The following is a 24,587-nucleotide window of genomic DNA, read 5'->3' as shown; positions in this document are numbered from 1 at the left end:
CTGTGCCCAGAAGAAGTCTTGTGGTCACCGCTGCTAGAACAGCAGGTATAACTGGTATTCCTGATGAAGCCGTGGCCCTGGCAAGGCTCAAGTGGACAGAAGCTTCTCCTCTGCAGAGTTTTATCATATTGAAATGTCAGGGATGCAATGATCCAGGCAACATGGAGAATTTAGGATGAAACTAAAGCTTTATTTTAACATATCTGTGAAAAGAATGTGGCATGCGCAAGTGTTCTGGGAAGAAATGTGCATGTATATGTGCTTGTGTGTGCAAGAACCATGCATGTATGCATCTGTATTAAGACATACAAAACAATGTGGCTGGGGGATTAGTGTGTTAACATATAAATCTAGAAGAAAACACTGAGCTATGGCTTGTACAACTACAGTTGAAAATATTTTCTTAACTAACCTTAATGACAAAGTAATTTAAACAGAACAGTAAGTCGTAAAATCAAATAAGTTTCCCTTTGACCAATGCTTTGACTTGATGGAAAAACCTGCTTCCTGCCTGTTCTGTCGCACCATCAATCATGTGGGTGGAGCCACGGATACAGCGGAATAAGGAGGCCTGGCTCCGGGGCTCCCTTGGGTTCAGGGCCTGGTAGCTGTGCCTTTGCTTGCCTGGGTTCTCCCGTCAAAGAAACTACTCTTGGTGACTTTTAAACTTCCAGGGTGAAGGGCAGGATGCCAGTCTTCAGGTGCGGCATTTCTGCGAATGAGCCAGAAGCAGTTGGGGAGCCATAAACATGTGCATGTTATGGAGCAGTGTGTCGCCAGCAGGCTTCAGCGGCGGATGTTTTCTTATGTCCTACAGTTTTATGATCCCATACCTTTAAATATTCATTTCCATGGCTCTCCACGAAGACAGAAAGTCAGATTGTGCCTCCACGAGTCCTGGTGGGGGCTGATCCCTATAGTCCTGAGAGTGACTTCCCAGGGAGAGGAGAGTCGCCTCCCTCCTGACTGATGGAAGCTGGAAGAGCTGATGCAGTCAGTGTTCCTGGCGTCCTCTGCCCACCTGTTTCCTCCCCTCTCTCTTTTTCTGGTGTCAGACCTGGTTATTGCATTACCCATGTGTGTCTGTGTGTAATACACAGGGGAGGTTGTCCTCACCTCTTCCTTTAACCGGGGGCCTGCCACAGCTCCTGAAACTTACTCGTGGTCAACACCCATTTGCCAAACTAATGAAGGGTTCTGCCATCTAAGAGCTACTTCTTCATTGACTCTAGCTTTCACAAGTGAGTTAACACTGGACTGTAAATAAAATATGCTATGGAAAGACCAAGAAATAGTGAAGCGACAAGTTACTCATCCACTCCTTGCCCACGTTGCAGTCCAGAGCTGAACTTGTTTGCTGGGGGTAAGGCCTGTCATTAGGGCCCATGGCACCCAGTCTCCCCAGAGCACCAGCCAGGCCAAGAGCAGGTAGGTGATCCATCTCCAGTCACACTTACAGATCCTCTTCAGTGTGTGGTCCTCAGCTGGCAGTGAATCTTTTGGCTGAAGAGAATGACTTTGCTACTGAAACTGCTTGTAATTTACAGCAGAGTGACATACGCAGTTTTTTCCTCCTCAGGAGCATTCCTATATCCTTCAGTTTCTTGGTACTTGGACAGATTGTTGAAATTGCCAACCAAGTTGAATCATTTTCAGTATGTATCCAATCACTGTCCCTGTGAGGGGTGTCAGTTGTAGAGTGGTCAGGGAGTCGGGACCTGGGGCAGCACCCACCACCCATATCCCACAATAAACACTCAATCCTTTTATGTCTCTACATTTAATTTTACTAGGATGACATCCCTGCACAGTTCATCTGAAGTCAAATTAGTAGAAGTAGTTGAATGAGAAAGGAGGCTCAGATTTGGGGCTATAGAATATTGAAATGAGAAACCTGTATGCAGGTCAGAAAGCAACAGTTAGAACTGGACATGGAACAACAGACTAGTTCCAAATAGGAAAAGGAGTACATAAAGGCTGTATATTGTCACCCTGCTTATTTAACTTATATGCAGAGTACATCATGAAAAAGCTGGGCTGGAGGAAGCACAAGCTGGAATCAGGATTGCCGGGAGAAATATCAATAACCTCAGATATGCAGATGACACCACCCTTATGGCAGAAAGTGAAGAACTAAAGAGCCTCTTGATGAAAGTGAAAGAGGAGAGTGAAAAGTTGGCTTAAAGCTCAACATTCAGAAAACGAAGATCATGGCATCTGGTCCCATCACTTCATGGGAAATAGACAGGGAAACAGTGGAAACAGTGTCAGACTTTATTTTTGGGGCTCCAAAATCACTGCAGATGGTGATTGCGGCCATGAAATTAAAAGATGCTTGCTCCTTGGAAGGAAAGTTATGACCAACCTAGACAGCATATTAAAAAGCAGAGACATTACTTTCCCAACAAAGGTCCATCTAGTTAAGGCTATGGTTTTTCCAGTGGTCATGTATGGATGTGAGAGTTGGACTATAAAGAAAGCTGAGCGCTGAAGAATTGATGCTTTTGAACTGTGGTGTTGGAGAAGACTCTTTAGAGTCCCTTGGACTGCAAGGACATCCAACCAGTCCATCCTAAAGGAGGTCAGTCCTGGGTGTTCTTTGGAAGGACTTATGTTGAAGCTGAAACTCCAATACTTTGTCCACCTGATGCAAAGAGCTGACTCATTGGAAAAGACCCCGATAATGGGAAAGATTGAGGGCAGGCAGAGAAGGGGATGACAGAGGATGAGATGGTTGTATGTGGCATCACTGACTCGATGGACATGGGTTTGGGTGGACGCTGGGAGTTGATGATTGACAGGGAGGTCTGGTGTGCTGTGGTTCATGGGGTCGCAGAGTTGGACATGACTGAGCGACTGAAGTGAACTGAACTGATGATATAACACCTGTCCATCCCAGCATTTCACAGGCATTTACACTCTCCTGTATATATTCTGTTTCTTTATAAGAGCTGGACACTGGATAGACAGGTTCTTCTCATCACAGCACTACTGTGGGGTTTCATTGTAACAAAATGACCTAGAATGAGAGTCAGGGATGAAGTCACCCCACATGCAGGCATTTCCCGTGAAATGTGAAGAGTCAATTTACAACCATCAAAGCTCCTCAGCCTCACTTTCTGTCTCAACATATAACTTAAGGGATCACTTGTCCTCCCACATCTTCTGTGCCGTCTTCTGTTGTCAGTGTTGATACCTGCTGCATTGCAGGTGACACAGCTCTCCCCAGTCCAACAGTGACCTTGGTTCTCACCCCACCCCTGTGTCCTTGGAGAGGAGCTGGTACACATCCAGGCTTGGGCAGTGAGTGTCCTGTCTGGCTTCTCTTTAGAGAGGGAATTATAAGACAGAATACGAGTAAACGCATCTATAAGACAGAACATGAGTGAACACAGCAGGGACTAAATAAACATTAGTTCAATAAAAACTTTAGAATCGAAACAGTGCCATAAGGTGAACAGTGGCTACAAAGGCATTTGTCTTTGGGGTCTCTTGTCTCTGTCTTACCCACTCCAGTGTTCTTGCCTGGAGAATCCCAGGGATGGGGGAGCCTGGTGAGCTGCTGTCTATGGGGTCGCACAGAGTCGGACACGACTGAAGCGACTTAGCAGCAGCAGTGTTTCTCTTCTGGCAACACCCCCAGTGCTTCCGTCTCCCACTTTCAGAGGATTTGGGCTTTTCCTTTTCCAAGTGTATTCTCAAAAAAGACCAGAGATTTTGATTCTTATAAGTGACTGGGCCAGGTTTTCAGATACAGTTGGAGGGCGGGAAGAAATAAAGCTGAAATAAAGTTCTGGTGACAGGATTCTTAACATTGACCAGCTGGTGGGGCAAACAGGAGTCTGAGGGAAAGAGTCTTTTGATTCCCATCTCTGCATCAGTTGTGTAGGGGCTACTACTCTTGGAAGAGGGAATGAAGTTCTCCTCCAGTGTCCGGGGGGCTTTCCAGGTGGCTCAGATGGTAAAGAATCTGCCTGCAATGCAGGAAACCCAGGTTCAATCCCTGGGTTGGGAAGATCCTCTGGAGAAGGGATGGCAACCCACTCCAGTATTCTTGCCTGGAGAGTCCCATGGACAGAGGAGCCTTATAGGCTACAGTCCATGGGGTCGCGAAGAGTCGGACATGATTTAGCGACTAACACCCACACCATGGTCGAGATCGGGTGCTTAGGAAAACTTTATGATGCTGCAGTTTTGTGCTGGTAAGCTGTGCTTTCAACTCCGTTCTGGGCATATCTCAGTCCCTTTCCTTCCAGAGCCAACTGAATTAATTGGGAAAGGGAGAGAGCCCCAGTGACTTGTGCTCTGACAAGCCCTTGGTCTCTTTGAGCTCTGGTGACAGGCAGCCAGACTTCAAAGGCCCTCGGTGCCCTCCTCCTTTTACCCTGCCTGTCAAGAGAGGCTGAGGAGGAGTGAATGCTGGGGCTAGGGGAGGGCAGCGGGGAGCAGGGCTCCCTGACATTTGTCCTTCCCTCACTGCCGACAGCCAACTCAAGATGGGCTCTGTAGCCTGCTGCCACGGCTCTCAACCTCTCACACCAGGGAGACAGCTCAGCCTCTAAATTTAGCAGGAGGAGGGTAAGGGGAGGTCAGCATGTCCAGGGTGAGGGCTGAAGGTGGACACAGAATAAAAGAGACAGTGGACAAGCAGGGGCAGTGAGAAAGAGAAGAGTGAGTGAGGGGAGGGCCTTCAAGGCGAGTTGCTGGTACAGATGGAGAGAGAGGAGAGGCTTTTAAGGAGTTTGTAAAAATGTAGTGTGTGAGTCTTTCCCAATTAGTACCAGGAGCGTTACTAATGTGTGCTAATGGGCACGGTCAGTTTGCATTTGTGAGGAGGCTGAATTAGAGCTCTCTTTTAGTGCAGCACTAGGCGGCTTAAACATCAGAGCTGCTGCAGCTGAAATGGGCCCAATGACATTTCTGTTCAGTGGAAGGCAAGGCTGTGGAGGGAGTACTTATTAAGCACCTATTATGAGCCAGGACTGGAATTTGCACGAGTCATTACTTAGCTCATTTCATTTTACAATAGTTGGGTGTGATAGCTTTCAGGAGAATTTTCTTTTTTAAATTAATGGATCAAGGTGAGGCTCAACTTGCAGACTTTAAAGTGACTAGTCTAGGATTGGGCTAGATTTGTCTGATTATAAAATGCTTTTTCCACTCCTGTAATAAACGAATGTGAATACTTTGAAACCCTTCCTACGAGGACGCTGGTCTATGGTGCTAACCTCTTCCTGCATAGAAGTCCCATTTTTTACCTTCTTTTTAAAGGATATGACCATGATTTGTCCTTTTAATTCTCTGGCAATTTTGTTTATACTGTTGCTTAATTTAGCACACCGTGTCTGTCCTGAAAGAGGCTCAAGTAAGTTTCAGGGAGATTTCTTCATCAGATCAGAGCTGAAACTCTTAATCAAAGCATCTGTGTGGGTTGGTTGGTTCTATGAAAGCTTAATGTCTTTGGTAACCAGTATGTACTACCTGAAATAGTTTTGATGTGTATCCTGACAATCTCAATGGACAGCTTTTGGGCAAGAGAAGCATTTGGATAGAAACGTGTCCCTCACCAGACAGGAACAACACTTTCAGTCAGGTAACAACTGCAGCATGGAAACAATAATATATCCTCTTAATTCTAGCAATTCTCCAAGGAAGATTTTTTCTTTAATGGCTAAATGCCAAGACTCAGAAGATTATTATAAAGTATGTTTATTGTTGTGCTAGCAACACCTGTTGCTTGGCAACCAAGAGTTGAACAGTCATCAGTGAGAGCTCCAACATTTCAGGTCCTCAGTCTGGCTTGACTGGCGTCAGTGTGGGCCTTAGCGCTGCATAGGAGATCCTCAGTTGGCCTCTGGTTGTCCCAGAGACTTGCTTAGCAAATAGTAGACACATAAACACATGCCTTCATGACCAAAGCGGTGAATGATGATGTTCTAAAATCATCATACTTTTTTTTTAATGCTAATCTCCCAGTGAATTTTGGAAGTAGCTTTTAAAAGGTAAAGAGTGGAGTAGATTTTTGAAAGCAATGTGTCTGTGTGTATATGAAGGAAGCGAGGGCTGAAGTGGAGAAAGAGAAAGGTTTGAGGACTTGAGGCTTCTCTTGGCAGTCACCATCCTGTCAGCCACCTCCGCCTCCAGGCAGGTCACCCTGCAGGCCAAAAGCCTAGCTAGTCTCCACCCCAGCATCATGCCTTCTCTGCAGTCTGCATGGTCACTGCAGATTCCCACAGTGCCTGGGGCTGCTGGGGAAGGTGGGTTGTTAGCTTTCTAACGTGTTAGGCTCTGCTTCTCCCGTGTCACATGTGAGATCCTGACCTCCAGAGAGTCAGAGCTCAGGATTCCTTGCACCAAGCCCCGATGCATCCCCGTGAGCAGGGCAGGCCTATTTGTTGTACAGGAAACGACTGCTGCATTATGAAATGCAGCTCATTTCTAGCTCACATGCATTGTTTCCCCTGCAGCTCTTTTTATGTTAAAGCCTGTCTCTCTCATGTTATCTGCTGGTTTCCTAGGAGATGCCCTCACTCACCATGCTCTCCACAGATGCCAGAGTTGGATATTATCTATAAGCACTGAATATCTGCTTTGTTCACTCAGCACTGCTCTGCCCTTTCTCCCTGGGCTAGTGGCTAGCTTCTCACAAGAGTCCCCAGTGGCTGTGTAGAGACAGGGAAAGGCTAAATGTATCTGCCTTCCCACATCTTCCTCAGCTGTGAGCCAGGCTCCTGGTCTGCTGTGATAGGTTTACTCACTGGTAACTTCCAAGCGAATATAAACATTCTGTTGCTTGTGGGTTTTCTGAATTGAGACAAAGTTGGTGCATAGGGACATTGCCAGGTTTCATAGGAAGATGAGAGACCACTTCTTCAGAAGGGTAGGTTAAGTTACTTATTCTCTGTACACCCCAGCTTCCACATGAAACTTACATGGTACCATCTAGAAAGCATCAGCAACAGTTACTGGAAACTTCAGTAGGGAGCTTTACTTCCTGTTTCATAGTCTTCTTTGACAGAAAGGTCCAAATATAGCTCCGGGCTGGCTTTCCATAATGTGACGAGAAGACAGGGCGTCCCAGAAGTTTGAGGGAGCTGCTGTCACTGTGGGAAGAGGGCTTGACAACTTGGGCAGTATCCACATGAAGATACAATTTCTAATCTGTCAAAATTGCTTTTTTCTTAGAAGCCCTGATTATATTAACACCTTCTCTGTCTGATCTGATTGTCTTCTCTTAGAAATGTTCTTCTTACAACTGTAACCAAAGCCACTCAAGTTATATTGAGATCAAGAAATAAATACATCCTGTAGGGAAACATGTAGGCATACATATTATTTCTGGAACTAAATTTAAAGGTAAATTGCGGATATCATGGTTCAGCACTAGATTTTTGAGGCAAGAAGTAGTAGAAGATGACAAACAGGAATTGAAAAGAAACAAGAACAGTTAGAAGAAAATGTGATCATTGATGAGTATCTGAGAGTAAAATGCAATTTGACCTATTTTCTCTATGGCACAAGTAGGAAATAAAAGAAAGATAGTAGACCATTATTTGATTTAGTGAAGCAAGAAATCCCAAGAGACCAAATGAAGCAACATTTACTCCAGAAAGTAAACCTCCTACTCACCTCCTGCCTTCCCCAGCCGTGTCTGGGAATCCAGGGAGAGACATGTATTTGTTTGAATTCATGACAGAGTCCCCCAAAATAGAATGAACAGAAGTGCTTGAATAGGTAACAAAGGCTGTACCCACACTGCAGCTCTTTGGAAACAGAATTATACACTTGATGCTCTGACAACTTCATTTATGCATTCTTTAATCATTGATCTTTGTCTCTGAGTTGGCCAGCTGTGTGGTCAGAGTTAAAGATGACATCATACCATCATGGGTAACAAGCTGAACCTAATTCTTGTGCCTAAAACAAATCTACACAAAGTGCTGCCAGGATGCTGTATTCCAGACCATCCTCAGAGCTCTAACCTTCTAGTTATTGGAGCCTCTGAATACAGCCCAAAGTGATAGCATTCAAACATGTTCGATTGGGACCCATGCTAAAAACTATATTTGATGGTGCCAACTAGTGCATCTATACATATATATAATATATGAATAATATAGAAATGAAGTAAACATTTTATAGACTAGTACTTCATTTTACTATGTGTGATGAACTGATATTTTTCATTCTTTTCCATTTCATTCCATGGCAGATAACTGATTATGAGTCTCTAAATTAACTTCTCTAATACTGATCTAGAACCAGAGGTAAGGTAGGAAATGGATACCTTGGTACCATGTCCTCAAGATTGTTGATATGTGTGCAGGACTGGAAGAGGACAGCCTAATGTATCAGTTCCTATGCATTTGAGAGACATCAGACATACTGTAAAAACGAAGACCATTTAAAAACATTTGATGGATCATTTTGCTTCAGCATAATAGATTGAATAAAACACAAGTTATTTGAAGTGAACTTTGTTATATTAATACAAATCAGTCATTTAAATTTATTTTGAAAAGGGAGCAGTAATAAAGGGTATTAACATTTATTGAGGTCTTGTATGTGCCCACTATATTACACAAGTTATCTTACTTAATCCTTAGGGTCACCCTGAAAGGAAGGTATTGTTATCATTTCATTTGATAGGAAAGGAAACTAAGGTGCAGAGGAGTTTACATGACACAACTGAATCCATGCAGCTTATCACAGGGGGTGCCGGGGTTCATTTTTGGGTGTGGGTCTGCTTTACTATAAAGCAGGTGCTCAGTCACCCGAGCTCTGCTGTGTTCCATGGGAGCCTCCACTGAGCTCCAGCCTCATTAGGTTGGCAAACACTGATGACTGACATTTCTCCAAGAGGTCATTTGGTTGCTCCTGCATTCAGAGATACCCTAAAAGTTATTGAAACAAGGAATTTGACTCCATCATTAAACGTCTCCCAGGCAGTAGAGTCTGTTTCTGGCCTCTACTTAGATCACAAGTTAAATTTGTAGTCAAACCAGTGATGCTGTCAGGATTGTTCAAACACGAAAACCTATGAATGCCTTTAAAACTACTCTGATCTTCCAAATAGCAGCCTACACCAGCTGCCAAGAACCTGAGCCATTCTGGGGGCTATTTGGCCAGAGGATTTGACCGTTGGTCAAGGAACACCAAATAAGACAGGATGGTGTCGTGGGAGCAGGGCTGACTCTGGATATCGGAGCTGTGGGTTCCAACATGGAATGGACTTCCAGGCTGCTGTGTGAAGTTGCAAAAAATAGTCCTTTGAACCTGTTTCCTCATCTGGAAAATGAAATAAATTAACATATCTACTTATGAAATTGTTGCTTAAGAATTATATAAGTAAAGCATATAGTAATATTATTAGAATTTGGCCCCATTATTATTTGTCACTCAAAAAATTCAGCTTTGCTGTCTTTAATACTCAGTACTTACATTCATGTCCAATTTTAGGTGCTGGTAGCAATGAAACTTTTATACCTGCCACCAGAGAGGGCTATTTATTTTTCATCATTACCTGCTGGGAAGCCATAGGTTCACCATTTATTTATCCAAATATACCTGATTATTCAGGGTTTTATGTTACTAAATAGGGGTCTACTTTGAAAACAGTGAAGCCTCAAGGAGAAGTTAGGTAATGCCCCGAACTCAAATCCTTTAGAAACTTCAGTGTGTTACACTCTCCTCTTTCCCCCTCCTATCCTAGGGGAGGAGGCACATTTTGACTCAATAATAGGACCCATGTTAATAGGAAAGAAAGTGAAGAAGCAAAGGGAAAACTGGCAGAATGGGAGAAAGGCAAATGGTTTTTTCGGAAACATGCTGCTAAATACCTTTGAATTGATAAAGGCACGACTGAGAATGTCTCCCAACACGTAGGCTTGAGCAGCCATTTTGCTTTGTAAAGCCTCGGAGAAGTTCCTTTGGAGAAATTAACCAGAGTTGAAATGAAATGGATCAAAAAATAAACAAAAGACTTTCACTGAGCAGTGAGAGTAGATACAAACTCAGGTTGTAAGCTAGGAGTTTCTACAGGGTCCAGTCTCTCCCCAGTTCTCTCTATTGCTGGTTGCACAGATAAAGCCAGAGGAGATGACTGGAGAGTTCTGTCATCTCAGACCAGTCACTTGTATGAAAAAATCACAACTGGGAAAAAATCTACTTGTATTTGGTGAAAACAAGTCAGAAGTGGATGTTTTAGGTGGGGAAGTCCTGAGATGCATTAACACTGAGAGTGACAATAGACCACAGATCAGAATGAGGCTCTGAATTAGGGATTGTCCTTGTGTGGGACTGGATAGCTTGTCAGACAGGCTGGGCATAGGCAGCAGCAGCTGAGAGTGGGCTGTGAGGCGTGCTGGCTGAGGAAGATGGATTGTCCACTAAAGGTACCACAGGCCTCTCAAAAAGTCTGTGACGATTCAAATGGCACTTAGTTATTGGAAGGAGAGTGGTGCCCAATGACTGGACCGCCATTTTGGCTTTTTCCTTGAGGTGAGTAACAGTAATGGAGAAGCACGCTGTCACTGGTCCGTATATGGCAGTGGCTCCTGGCTGCTGGTCATGTCCTGATGCTCAACAAAGTGAGTCATTTTACGTTTTATGCTGTGCCTTTTGTTTCAGGCTCTGCTGCCATTATGGAGCATCTGTAGGCCAGCAGTTGACTCTTATGTGACATGCTGAGTTCAGGAAACCAATTCTCCCATTTCCCTGTTAGTGTTACAGAATACACAGAGACTCAAGGAAGATGCCTGTCTCCCTGGTGGTTCCCTCCTGGGTCATCCTTCAAATATATCCTGTCTGCTCAGTCCTCTCTCCCTTCCTTATGTACTCACTTCAGGTTCTCTCTAGCCAACCTCCTTACCCTAGCTCTCTCTTTTCACTTCAAATTTCAGAGTCCACCTCTACCCTTGTTTATCAGTATTCTACCCAGACTTGCTATCAAAAATCAATATGCAAGTTTTCTTCATGACAGTAAATGACTGATATCATTTAAAAGCACATTTTCTCAAGGATATGTGCAGTAAAACAGGGTAGCAGTGTCCCTAACAGACCAATTCTTCTTCACTCTTTCCTGTAGCTCCTACTTCATACTTTCTGTTTACCTGTTTATTTCTATAACTACACCTCCATTCTCTTCTGTCCCCCAAACTGATATCAACTTCTTCAACTATTAATCATCTGAATCTTTTTCTTTTTTTCCACTCTTGCTTTTTATCTCCTCTTTGGTTTCAACAGATATTTTGTATTCTGGTGTCAGAACTGTTTGATTTGTTTCCAGTCCTTAAAATCTACCCATGGGTACCATAATACCTAGATTTTCATTACCACTAGACAAACCTAAAACCTTGATCCTGAGTTAGGATTTTTCAGCCACAATCTCCATATATCCCTTCTTCCCCATATCTGTACCCAATTGAACTTTCCTCTGTCTTAATTGGGCTCACCAATAGCTTCTTCTCTTCAAGTGGAACTGAATCCACTTTGAATTTATCTGAATCTTTGCGTTGCCTGAATTTCATCACCATTTGTGTCAGAGATTCTCAAATCAGCATTATACTCTTGTACCCTTATCTTCATGAGCCTACAATGCCTTCTTCTTCCTCAAAGAGTACCATCCTTTTGAGGATGACTACAGAAGGTCAAGTCTTCACAGGTGGCTCAGTTATAAAAGAATCTACCTGCCAAAGATGCAGGAGACATGGGTTCAATCCTTGGGTGGGGAAGATCCCATGGAGGAGGAGATGGCAACCCATCCCAGTATTCTTGCCTGGAGAATCTCATGGATTCATGGTGGACTACAGCCCATGGGATCACAAAGAATCAGACATGACTGAGTGCACACAGATCAGTGAACCAAGCAGACATACGTCTCATGGAAAGCCTGGATTTGAGGGAACTATGGGTCTTTTGAGTAGTTGGATGGCATGATCCCACCTGTTTGAGTGTTGTTGTCTTTTTATGTATCCAATCCAAGACATTTCTGTCACTTGAGGAGACTCTAAGCAGGGATTTACTGTGACTACCACCTGGAAAGTTTGAAAGATTTAATTGCCCCAACTTGCAAAGAGCCAGCTGAAATGAAATAAACATTGTGACATTGAAGAAGCAAAAAGAGCATTTACTTTGGGTCTGATGTGTCAACTGCATATCACCATTATGGACTGTTCTGGGCCACTGTGAAGTCCCAGCTGATGACCTGCAACCAGTGATTTGGCTTTGAGTCCATAGACCTGTTCCTCTGGAGCCTGGTGCTTGAGTTTCTCATACATTATATGTAATTCCTTCCTCCTGCACTGCATGTAACAGTCTTCACAGCATAGCCCACAGAAGAGGGGGATCTGCTGTGAAGGTGTCCTCAGCTCTTTCAGGAATCCCAGTGAGCTCTCAGCATGTAGGGCACAGTTTTTCCTGTGGATTCTTATACCATAGTCTTCTGGGAAATTCAAAACCATCTCATCATTCCAAGATGGTCAGTGTTCACTTAAATTCAGTGTAATATTCAGTGTAATATTTTGCCCACATTTACGAGGCATGTGTTAGATTTAGAGCACCATGCTCAGTCATGTATATACAGAAAGAAAAAATACCATCCTCAAGAAATAGCCTTGTGAACTCAAGAGTAATGTTCACATGCCTGTAGATAGTGAAAAGTGTAGTATTATAGTACAAATAATAACCGAAACTTGTGAGAACACAGATGAAGGAACACAGAATTCTGATGAAAGAATAAGCAGGCAATGATTGACGCAAGCTTCTTAGAGGAGCTGGCTTTGAGCTGTGCCTTGAAGAACAGATACATCTAGGTGAGCAGAGATGAAGAAAGAGTAGAGATAGGAGAGGGATTAGAGGAGGAGGGAACAGTGTGCAAAGCAAGCTGTGATTGGATTCAGTTTAGTTCAGTTCAGTTGCTCAGTTGTGTTCGACTCTTTGTGACCCCATGAACCGCAGTACGCCAGGCCTCCCTGTCCATCACCAACTCCTGGAGTCCACCCAAACCCGTGTCCATCGAGTCGATGATGCCATCCAACCATCTCATCCTCTGTCAACCCCTTCTCCGCCTGCCCTCAATCTTTCCCAGCATCAGGGCCTTTTCCAATGAGTCAGCTATCTGTATCAGGTGGCCAAAGTATTGCAGTTTCAGCTTCAACATCAGTCCTTCCAGTGAACACCCAGGACTGATCTCCTTTAGGATGAACTGGTTGGATCTCCTTACAGTCCAAGGGACTGTCAAGAGTCTTCTCCAACACCACAGTTCAAAAGCATAAATTCTTCGGTGCTCAGTTTTCTTCACAGTCCAACTCTCACATCCATACATGACCACTGGAAAAAACCATAGCCTTGACTAGACGGAACTTTGTTGGCAAAGTAATGTCTCTGCTTTTCAATATGCCATCTAGGTTGGTTATAACCTTCCTTCCAAGGAGTAGGTGATGTTTAATTTCATGGCTGCAATCACCATCTGCAGTGAGTTTGGAGCCCAGAAAAATAAAGTCAGCCACTATTTCCACTGGTTCCCCATCTATCTGCCATGAAGTGATGGGACTGGATGCCATAATCTTAGTTTTCTGAATGTTGAGCTTTAAGCCAACTTTTTCACTCTCCTCTTTTACTTTCATCAAGAGGCTCTTTAGTTCTTCTTCACTTTCTGCCATAAGGGTGGTGTCATCTGCATATCTGAGGTTATTGATATTTCTCCTGGCAATCCTGATTCCAGCTTGTGCTTCCCCCAGCCCAGCATTTCTTATGATGTACTCTGCATATAAGTTAAATAAGCAGGGTGACAATATACAGCCTTGACGTACTCCTTTTCCTATTTGGAACCAGTCTGTTGTTCCATGTCCAGTTCTAACTGTTGCTTCCTGACCTGCATACAGGTTTCTCAAGAGGCAGGTCAGATGGTCTGGTATTCCCATCTCTTTCAGAATTTTCCACAGTTTATTGTGATCCACACAGTCAAAGGCTTTGGCATAGTCAATAAAGCAGAAATAGATGTTTTTCTGGCACTCTCTTGCTTTTTCCATGATCCAGCAGATGTTGGCAATTTGATCTCTGGTTCCTCTGCCTTTTCTAAAACCAGCTTGAACATCTGAAAGTTCAGGGTTCATGTATTGCTGAAGCCTGGCTTGGAGTATTTTAAGCATTACTTTATTAGTGTGTGAGATGAGTGCAATTGTGTGGTAGTTTGAGCATTCTTTGGCATTGCCTTTTTTGGGATTGGAATGAAAACGGACCTTTTCCAGTCCTGTGGCCACTGCTGAGTTTTCCAAATTTGATTGGATTGAGGGCAAGAAAAGAATGTGAAGTCTAGATGTCTGGGGTGGAAGGGAAGAGTGGAGGTGAGGCATCAAAAGGAGGTTGAATAAACCTCAAGTATTAACATTCAGCAGTGCCAGCAGTTGTGCAACATACCAGGCTGCGTGTGTATGTGCTCAGTCACTAAGTCGTGTCTGACTCTGCAACTCAAAGGACTATAGCCCACCAGGCTCCTCTGTGCCTTTGAGAAAGAAGGGAGGGATACAGATGATATCCCTTTGTGACCAGGAAGGCGAAGCCAAACAAACCAAAGGCTGCTTTCAGAGCTGTGGGTGGACTCACAACTGTCCATGGCTGTTGGCTTTTTTTTTTTTTGTATTTATGTATTTGAATGCACTGGGTCTTAGTCATAGCACAAGGGATCTTCAGTCTACATTGCGGCATGGAACTCTTGGTGGCAGCATGTGGGATCTAGCTTCCTGACTGGAGATTGAACCTGGGCCCCCTGCACTGGGAGCTCAGTCTTAGCCAGTGGACCACCAGGGTTAGTCCTGACAGTGGGCTTTTTATTGCTTGACTTATTTCTGATCATGTGTCTTTCTCTTGGCATTCTGAATGCTCACCCTCAGACCTGTTTTTCATTCACTGAATCCTGATGATGTGAACCATCTGAGTTCCAGCGCTTGTGTAGGTCGCTGACTCTCATCAGCTTTACAGAGTCTAGTTCTCTGCCATATGAGTAGTGACTTCATTCTTCTCTGCTCCGGCCAGCTACAAGTGGAGTTTGTCTCTGTATAAATACAGACACATTTTGCCTTGGTAATTCTGGCTTCTCCTGCAAGGTTTTCCCTCCAGGCTGTTACTTTTTTGTTATGTAGGCACGAAGTTTCAATGCTGGGGACAGTTTTCACTGTTATGGATGCACCAGGAAAAAACACAGCACAGAAACTGTCACCATCAAAAGAGTTCCGAGTTCAATGAGTAATGAAGTTGCATGAATTCCAAGTTGTTGTTCCAAAGGATTTCCATAAGCCTCTTGATTTCCAAATGAGAAAATCATGATAAGCAGTTAATTAGCTCTTTAAGCAAAGGCGAGCCACCACAGACACTGCTGTGCACTCCAAGCTCTCAGGAGAGGGAGGCCAGCACCACATTCCAAAAAACATGCAGTGCAAGCATGAAAATGGAGTTCATATACATTCAAGTAATGTCCTTTGACTTTTCATTAAGCCGGGCATGTCCCAGTTACCCCTTGGGGACTTTCTTAATGTTATCATGGCAACATACAATTAAGTCAGATTACATTTTTTATATGCAGGGAGAGGTGCTAAGATACCATTCTAAATTATTCATCAGTTCGCTTTTCACAAAACAACCCCAGATATGACTTTAAGATGTGCAATATTAAAAAATAGCAGATAATTTGATATTGCTATATCATGTAAAGAAGCCTTTCTTCCTTTCCCCAGGGAGAACAAAAGACTTAATCGAACTCCACATGTGTCACTGTGCTTATCACAGCTTACCGTATTACTCTGATTTATGTGGCAGATTGTGAACTTGAGAATTAACAGAAGTTTCTTCCCCAGGGCTGGAATATTCTGATTTCAGCATTATAGAGTCAGGGACAGCTTTGAAAGGGAGCTAAATCATTCTTCTCTCTTTCTCTCCCTCTTACACACCCACCTTGTGTGTGTGTGTGTATTTTTGTGTGTGTGTGTGTGTGTTTTTGACCCTTGGTTATGATGTCATAGTCACCAAGGAGTCATTAAGGAGACTGATTAAATACATCCACTTTTGGAGATGCATTATCCCAGTGAGCCTTAACTGCACAACACCGACCCACCGCCTTCCCCGCCCCGACTTAGTCTCCAAGAAGAGAGAATACTTTCAGATGCTGAGTTATACAGCTCAAGGCTGGCCCCAGTGGGATAAGGTTTAGTGTGGGTAGACATTGTTTATGGGTCTCTTAGGCTCCTATACATCTTGCCCAGTGTGCCAAGATTGTGAGGCCTTGAACAGTCTTTATCTGGGCCATTTTTCAGTGTTTGTTTGCAGCATGTAACCTTGAGGGATGAGGTAATGTCTCCTCTAAGATAGAGAGCAAGTTTTCTTGCACGTTTCTATAAAGAAATGGGGCCCTCCCGCTCAGGATTCCTCTCGTAATTCAGCCCACTTCCCGTGTATCCATCTAGGTCCACCTGTGCCGCCCTGAGGGGATTGAGGCGCTGTGATCCATGCTGACCCTCTGGCTACTGCTTTTGTTGTGAGTAACAGAGTCTTTTGTCTCTGACTTAAGAAAGCATCCGTGAATTTGTGGCAAGTTAACTTGTTAGCTTGCAGATAGGGCAACACCTCAGACCCTTTGTAGACCCTGACAGTTAGTGTGGAAATGCCATGGGTGCCTTTTCCTTCCCCTGTCTATTCGTTTTTGTTTAAACAGCATTTATTTGGCTGTATCGGGTCTTAGTTGTGGTACAAGGGATCTTTGGTTGCAGCACATGAACTCTTTAGTTGTGGTGCACGGAGCACACAAGCTCAGTATTTGCAGTGTGAGAGCTTAGTTGCTCCGTGGCATGTGGGCTCTTAGTTCCCCAACCAGGAATCAAACCTGTGTCCCCTGCACTGCAAGGCAGATCCTTAACTACTGGACCACCAGGGAAGTACCCCCCACCACCCCCCGGCTATTCTGAAGATATAGTTCTTCTTGTTGGAATATCCTATTTTATTGTATAGGCTCCTCCTGTGTAAGCCAAAGTCTGAGTAGAAGCCTTCGTTCTAACGATCTCAAGCAGCATAGTCTGTTATTGGCCTCAGAAATAAAATGCCATCCACAAATCTCTGTTATGCCAGTCTTCTCTGTTATGGGTGTACTTGGTAAGTCTTACCTTACTCACTCCTGGTTGGCATGGTAGAAAGAATCTGATGTGTGGCTAATGGTTACTGCTTGTGTTTCAAATGTTGAGTTTTTTGAAATCATGCATTGGGGAGGAGAAGTTCAGATACATTGTGAAGTACACACTTCTGGGTCCTGTCCACAAATTCAGATTCAGGTTACTCTGGAAGCTGTGTCTTTGGAAGTTACTTCAGTGTTGGGGCATGAGACACTGATTTGTAGGCATTTTTTTTTTTTTTTTACAGGGATTAATACATGTGGACACACAGGGATGAGCTGAGGAACCATCACTGCCTTTCTCCCTCCTAGTTTTTTTCCAGTGGGAAACAGTCATGTTGTATTTGTTTTGAGAAGGACTGTGGTTCTTTTCCCTTGTGGCTCAGCTGGTAGAGAATCCACCTGCAATGTGGGAGACCTGGGTTGGATCCCTGAGTTAGGAAGATCCCCTGGAGAAGGGAAAGGCTACTCATTCCAGTGTTCTGGCCTGAAGAATTCCATGAACAGTATAGCCCATGGGATTGCAAAGAGTCGGACACGACTTAGCAACTTTCACCTCACTTCACTTCATGCTTCTTTTCCAGTTGGCAATACCCCTTCTCCAGCTGAAATGGTGGCTATTGTTGTTATGTCCTATTTCTGAGGGACCAGCCTGACAAACACAGCTGCAACTCTCTAAACCATCACCAACAGCAGCTTTTCATATGGTAATTGACTTCTCCGTACTGGTACCTTGAATCTATGATCTTCAATGTTCATAGCAGCCATGAGAAGTGGGTATCATACTGCTCACTCTATACCCAAGGAGACAGGAACTAACTCAACAGGACCATATCACTTCTGAGTAACGAAGCCGGGAGCTGAGTATCAAACCCAGCGCTGTCTGAGTTCAAAAGCTTTCCTTCTTGTTCTGGTATCTCTCTAATCCTGCCTTCTTCATAAAGGCTCAGCAAGATGAGATGTGGTCTGTGAAATTCATAAAGACTGTTATTCCGTAGTTCAGACACCTCTGAAGAATCCATATCACTTGCAGAACCTAGTCCAGCCTTCCTGCCTTTCAGTCAAGTCCTTTTCCTAGCTACATTATCTACTATTTACCACAAACAGACCTTAAACCTTAGCCAAATGTAAATATTAATAATTTCCTGTAATGTTATCAGTTTTTCTCACTGTGTTTTCAATCAGGTTCCTCCAGCTTCAAATAGTCCACTTTTTCTCTAAAAGTCACTTAAAATCCCACCCTTCTTTAAAGATCTTAAATCAGTATAACCTCTGTGAAGTCATTCTTGACCCCACAACTGAATGTGAGCTTTCTTTCTGACGCGGCAGTTCCATTTTATACTTGTAGGCCCTGTGCTTCTGAAAAGAAACTTGTTCCAGAAGCCCGCGTCTTCTTGTGCATTGTATCTGTGTGTCCTGCTGCTGCTGCTGCTGCTAAGTCGCTTCAGTTGTGTCCGACTCTGTGTGACCCCATAGACAGCAGCCCACGAGGCTCCTCTGTCCCTGGGATTCTCCAGGCAAGAACACTGGAGTGGGTTGCCATTTCCTTCTCCAATGCATGAAAGTGAAAAGTGAAAGTGAAGTCACTCAGTCGTGCCCAACTCTTTGCGACCCCATGAACCGCAGCCTACCAGGCTTCTCTGTCCATGGGATTTTCCAGGCACGAGTACTGGAGTGGGGTCCTACTGTCTACTAAATATCTCCCCTTGGGAATTCCACAGGCATCTCAATCTTGGTACAGCCAGGACTGAACCCCTAACTCCCTCACAAACTTGTGCCTCTCCCAGTGGCCCTCATCTCAGTGAAAACTCTCCTGTACCCACTTGCTCAAGTCAGAAATATGGGTATCATTCATCAGGGACCCCTTTTTCTCCATCAGTTGTCACATGCCATCATTTAATCTATTGCATCTATGGCTTGACTGCTTCTCAAAGTTAATATACTTTGCCCCCATTTCTATTGCAATTTTCCAAGTCCAGGTGACCATCATGGCCGTCCAGATTACTATGGCAGCCTTCCTTCTAACTGACCTGCAGACTTCCAAGTTTGCCTCATCTAATCTGATTCTCACTACTAGAGTCAGAGGAAGCAATGCATAAGTTACAAACCTGACATGTCAGTCTCCTGCTCAGAAAAGTCTCCAGCTCAGAAACTGCCCTCCTAAACAAATGGTTTGCATGTCTTTTCTTTGGGTGACCTCTCCAGCCATATCTTTCACTCTCTCTTGTCCTTTATGCCTTGGCCATTCTAAACCTCATTCAGTTCTTTAGATAAACAATGTTTATTCCCACATATTGTTTTAATTACTTTCAAACGCACTACTTCTGCTTCTTCCACAGTGCACATATTTTTGCCTGGCTGCTTGTCTGCTGTATTTCAGTTTAGGGGTAACTTCTGACAAACTTTCTCTGACCTCAGAAAGCCTGGATTTGGTGCTCTTCAAGATCCTCTTTAACTCTCTCTACCTCCCCCATCACAGCAAAGTCATAGAATTTCTGCTTTAGTGGCCTGTCTCCATCACTGTACTGATTAGAATGTATCTAATACAGCCTGGATGCCCATGGAGTTCTTTCCTGCATGGTATTTGGAGGTTCATAATTATACGAAGCCACAGAGCCCAGTGCATTGAAGACATACTAAAAAAATTGTCATTTTGGTTTTTTGCGAAGAGACAGGTATTTTTAATCTTAAATGCTTGCAACTAGTCACACAGATTATTAGAAATATTCTTGAGTCTTTTAATTGCTATAGTTTTTGTTGGTTTTTGTTAAATTAATGCTGTCTTGGTGGCAAGCAAGGGTTAATAGCTATTAAAAAGGACCCAGGGAGAGTAGGAAAGAACATGTCTGTGTTCATGATGACATTAATTTATGAGGAAGGGTTGGAGGAGCAAGCCAATCAAATACCGGATGCCAAATTACCATATATCACACAATTTACGAGGCAGTCAAAAGTGTTATTAAATTGGAGACCAGAACAACCTTCTTAATTCATCCTTATGACAGTGATTGTAATGACTTTAAGAACCTGGTTTAACCTGAGTTCATTTTATGAAAGGTCTTTCATTTTTAAGCATTACATTTATTGAATTAAAAAGAAAGCTTGTCTTTAAAAAATGTATACAGTTAAAGCATAATAAAAATGCCCCAATAATATATCCATATTCAATACCTGGGTCAACATCAGAATCTGTGGCAGGCATGCAGTGGATTCTGGTTTTCAAAAACCTGATATCAATTCATTTTTTCTTTTTTCTCTATAAAACAAAATAATTAACCTTCAGATTTCACTTTAGTAATCTTGCTCTTTTTTTTGGTCTTTTGTTTTATGCTCTCATGGTCCCAGCATCTCTCACCAGAACCTAGTTTCTCTATTCTGGTAACTCTGGAGGAGTTGCTGACCAGCAGTGGACCTCTCCTTAATCATTCTTCTTTGTGGGTGAAGCCAGCACCCACCCATAAACCCAAGAAGAGCCCTGATTAAGGGTGAGGGTTTTTTTAGTCTCACTGATCCCTGGCCTTGTGGATTCGCATGAAAACTGCAAATACAGCATCACCTTCACTGCTAGTGTTGACCCCTAAGGGGTTGGGACAGGGGTTGGTGCAGCAAGCCCCAGCCTCTTGCCCCCTGTCCTAAACACAGAATGAATGCCCAATAACTCTTATGGCATGGGTAAAAAATAGTTTTATTTATTCTATTTTTTTGGCTTTTATAATCCACTAGTTATGCTGTCAATTGTAGACTGATAGAGATAAGAACGAACCTATGGTGCTTTTCTTCACGGGAGCTGTCTTGCCTGGAACATTTCTGTACTTTGCTGGAGTCATTGGGACAGATTGCACTCTGCCAAAGTTTGGTGTGTTCTGTGTGCCCTGTCCTTGGTTCTTACAGCAGTGAGTGCCTTGGTAGCTGCTGATCAGTCTGTGGTGGCAGAGTTTTTGTCACTATGCTTGAGTGGCTCTTGGTCTTATGTAAAATCTAGGCACCCTGGAGGACAGGCTAAGTTCTAGAACCTCAGATGAACCTCTCTCCTAGAAGGAAACATTTATAAAGGCTCTCAAATGGGGACATGGGCTGTGAGAGGGGCTGGTATCAACTGGCTTAGATCCTGGCTGTTATCTGAAAGGGTTAAACACACAGGGCCCAGCATGTGCATGAGGCTGCACTTGACAATTTTCAATACCCTTTCCTTTCATCCTTTCACCCTGCTTCTGGATCCATGCCACGGTTATCCGCTTGGTAACGTTGCCTGGCTTTTGGTTGGAGGGTTGGGGGAGGCAGGGAACAGAAAGAGTCTAAAATTGTGATACCTGAGCTGAAATCAAAGAGTGAATAATAATTATTTATACAATTAAGATTAGAAAAAACGTTTTAGGTAGAAGCAACAGCTTCAACCTAGATAAGGAGATGAGAAATAAGGGATATATGGAGAATTACATTGAAATTCATGGTAGGTAGGAGTGGCTAGAGTTGAATTATGACTACATTATTGGGGACCTGCTAGGTGGTGCTAAAGATCATAGACTTTGTTCTGAGGTTAGTAGGAGACACTGGGAGATTTTAAGTGGTGGTAGGTAATATTGTCAGATCTACATTTATGAAAGGTTACTCACTCTGGCTCCAGTGTGAAAGATGGATTGGAGAGCATGAGTCAGGGATTCATTTAGAAGCTGATGCAGAGATTAAGAGACACAGGCCTGAGCCAGAGCAGTGGGATGGATGGAGAAGAAGAGATGCTGCTCCTGCTCTCTCTATAGCTCTTGTGCTCTGTGATGCTTCATTTCTACTGAGATGTAGGTGATTCCATTGCAGGCCATCTTCCTCTCCCCTTCAACAATACTCAAAATTTTGTAATAAAAAGTGAACCTCAATATAAGAATATCAGGAATCAGCAATGAGTGTAGCAGCAGTTTAAGGAGAACACGGGCTGTTTAGGGTCCCTGACATCATACTGTGCTGATGGTTGTCCTGGTCGTTTGTTCCAAAGACCTTTTATGGCTCAGATCCAGAATGACTTTCAGGGCTTTCTGTCTCTCTGCTTCATCCTGAGCTGCTCACTCAGCATGTCTGACATCTCCAGCTAGACCTATAGCATATAACGAGGCACCAAGGAACTGCTAGAATTTAGTCCAAAATGCTAATTTAGTCCAAACAGCCCACTGTTGTTCTCTGCTTCCACCCACAAGGGCTGAGGGCCTTTATAAAATCTGCTTGTCAGGTAGTCCTATGTTTAGAGCCATTACTTTGATTCTTCCTAGAATCGAATCACTAGTGGTTTCTTCTTGTACCTAAAAGTGAAAATCTCTCCAAGAAAATCACTCTGGTCCCATCACTTCATGGCAAATAGATGAGGAAAGAGTGGAAACAGTGAGAGACTTTATTTTGGGGGGCTCTAAAATCACTGCACAATTGCACTCATCTCACACGCTAGTAAAGTAATGCTCAAAATTCTCCAAGCCAGGCTTCAGCAATATGTGAACTGTGAACTTCCTGATGTTCAAGCTGGTTTTAGAAAAGGCAGAGGAACCAGAGACCAAATTGCCAGCATCCACTGGATCATGGAAAAAGCAAGAGAGTTCCAGAAAAACATCTATTTCTGCTTTATTGACTATGCCAAAGCCTTTGACTGTGTGGATCACAATAAAATGTGGAAAATTCTGAAAGAGATGGGAATACCAGACCACCTGATCTGCCTCTTGAGAAATTTGTATGCAGGTCAGGAAGCAACAGTTAGAACTGGACATGGAACAACAGACTGGTTCCAAATAGGAAAAGGAGTACGTCAAGGCTGTATATTGTCACCCTGTTTATTTAACTTATATGCAGAGAACATCATGAGAAACGCTGGACTGGAAGAAACACAAGTTGGAATCAAGATTGCCAGGAGAAACATCAATAACCTCAAATATGCAGATGATACCACCCTTATGGCAAAAAGTGAAGAGGAACTCAAAAGCCTCTTGATGAAAGTGAAAGTGGAGAGTGAAAAAGTTGGCTTAAAACTCAACATTCAGAAAACGAAGATCATGGCATCTGGTCCCATCACTTCATGGCAGATAGATGGGGAAACAGTGGAAACAGTGTCAGACTTTATTTTTCTGGGCTCCAAAATCACTGCAGATGGTGACTGCAGCCATGAAATTAAAAGATGTTTACTCCTTGGAAGGAAAGTTATGACCAACCTAGATAGCATATTCAAAAGCAGAGACATTACTTTGCCAACAAAGGTCCATCTAGTCAAGGCTATGGTTTTTCCTGTGGTCATGTATGGATGTGAGAGTTGGACTGTGAAGAAGGCTGAGTGCTGAAGAATTGATGCTTTTGAACTGTGGTGTTGGAGAAGACTCTTGAGAGTCCCTTGGACTGCAAAGAGATCCAACCAGTCCATTCTAAAGGAGATCAGCCCTGGGATTTCTTTGGAAGGAATGATGCTAAAGCTGAAACTCCAAAAAAAAATAAATAAATAAATAAATAAATAAATAAATAAATAAAGCTGAAACTCCAGTACTTTGGCCACCTCATGCGAAGAGTTGACTCATTGGAAAAAACTCTGATGCTGGGAGGGATTGGGGGCAGGAGGAGAAGGGGACGACAGAGGATGAGATGGCTGGATGGCATCACTGACTTGATGGACGTGAGTCTCAGTGAACTCCGGGAGTTGGTGATGGACAGGGAGGCCTGGCGTGCTGCGACTCATGGGGTTGCAAAGAGTCGGACACGAATGAGCGACTGATCTGATCTGATCTGAAAATCACTGCAGATGGTGACTGCAGCCATGAAATTGAAAGATGCTTGCTCCTTGGAAGAAAAGTTATGACCAACCAAGATAGCTTATTAAAAAGCAGAGGCATTACTTTGCCAACAAAGGTCCATCTAGTCAAAGCTATGGTTTTTCCAGTAGTCATGTATAGATGTGAGAGTTGGACTATAAAGAAAGCTGAGCACTGAAGAATTGATGCTTTTGAACTGTGGGTGTCGGAGAAGACTCTTGAGAGTCCCTTGGACTGCAAGGTGATCTAACCAGTCTATCCTAAAGGAAATCAGTCCTGAATATTCACTGGAAGGACTGATGTTGAAGCTGAAACTCCAATACTTTGGCCACCTGATGCGAAGAACTGACTCATTTGAAAAGACCTTGATGCTGGGCAAGATTGAAGATTGAAGATAGTTGGATGGCATCACCGACTCGATGGACATGAGTGAACTCCGGGAGTTTGTGATGAACAGGGAGGCCTGGTGTGCAGTAGTCCATGGGGTTGCAAAGAGTCAGACATGACTGAGCGACTGAACTAATGTCCAACATACGCTTGAAAATGTCCATCAACACAGGGAACTTATTATCTTTAATGGAAAGTCTTTCTATATTAGGATAATCTGTCCTTTATTGTTAAAAAATCTATGTCTTTGTACTTTCCATACATTGAATTTTGTT

The 24,587-nt window shown here is 43.5% G+C and overlaps 1 long non-coding RNA gene across 2 annotated transcripts in view; it reads left to right on the top strand.

Annotated features, from left to right (window-relative positions):
- The first annotated feature begins 16,346 nt into the window (after window positions 1–16,346).
- Window positions 16,347–24,587, top strand: part of LOC133257379 (uncharacterized) — a 412,549-nt gene continuing 404,308 nt past the window's right edge. For both annotated transcript variants that reach the window (XR_009739525.1, XR_009739526.1), the window contains exon 1: window positions 16,347–16,528. This is a non-coding gene — a long non-coding RNA (uncharacterized LOC133257379). The remainder of the gene's footprint in view (window positions 16,529–24,587) is intronic.

The sequence above is a fragment of the Bos javanicus genome, chromosome 11 (genome assembly GCF_032452875.1).
Source record: "Bos javanicus breed banteng chromosome 11, ARS-OSU_banteng_1.0, whole genome shotgun sequence".
Lineage (NCBI taxonomy): Eukaryota > Metazoa > Chordata > Mammalia > Artiodactyla > Bovidae > Bos > Bos javanicus.
The sequence above is the reverse complement of the archived record's forward strand: the minus strand, read 5'-3'. Positions and strand labels throughout refer to the sequence as shown.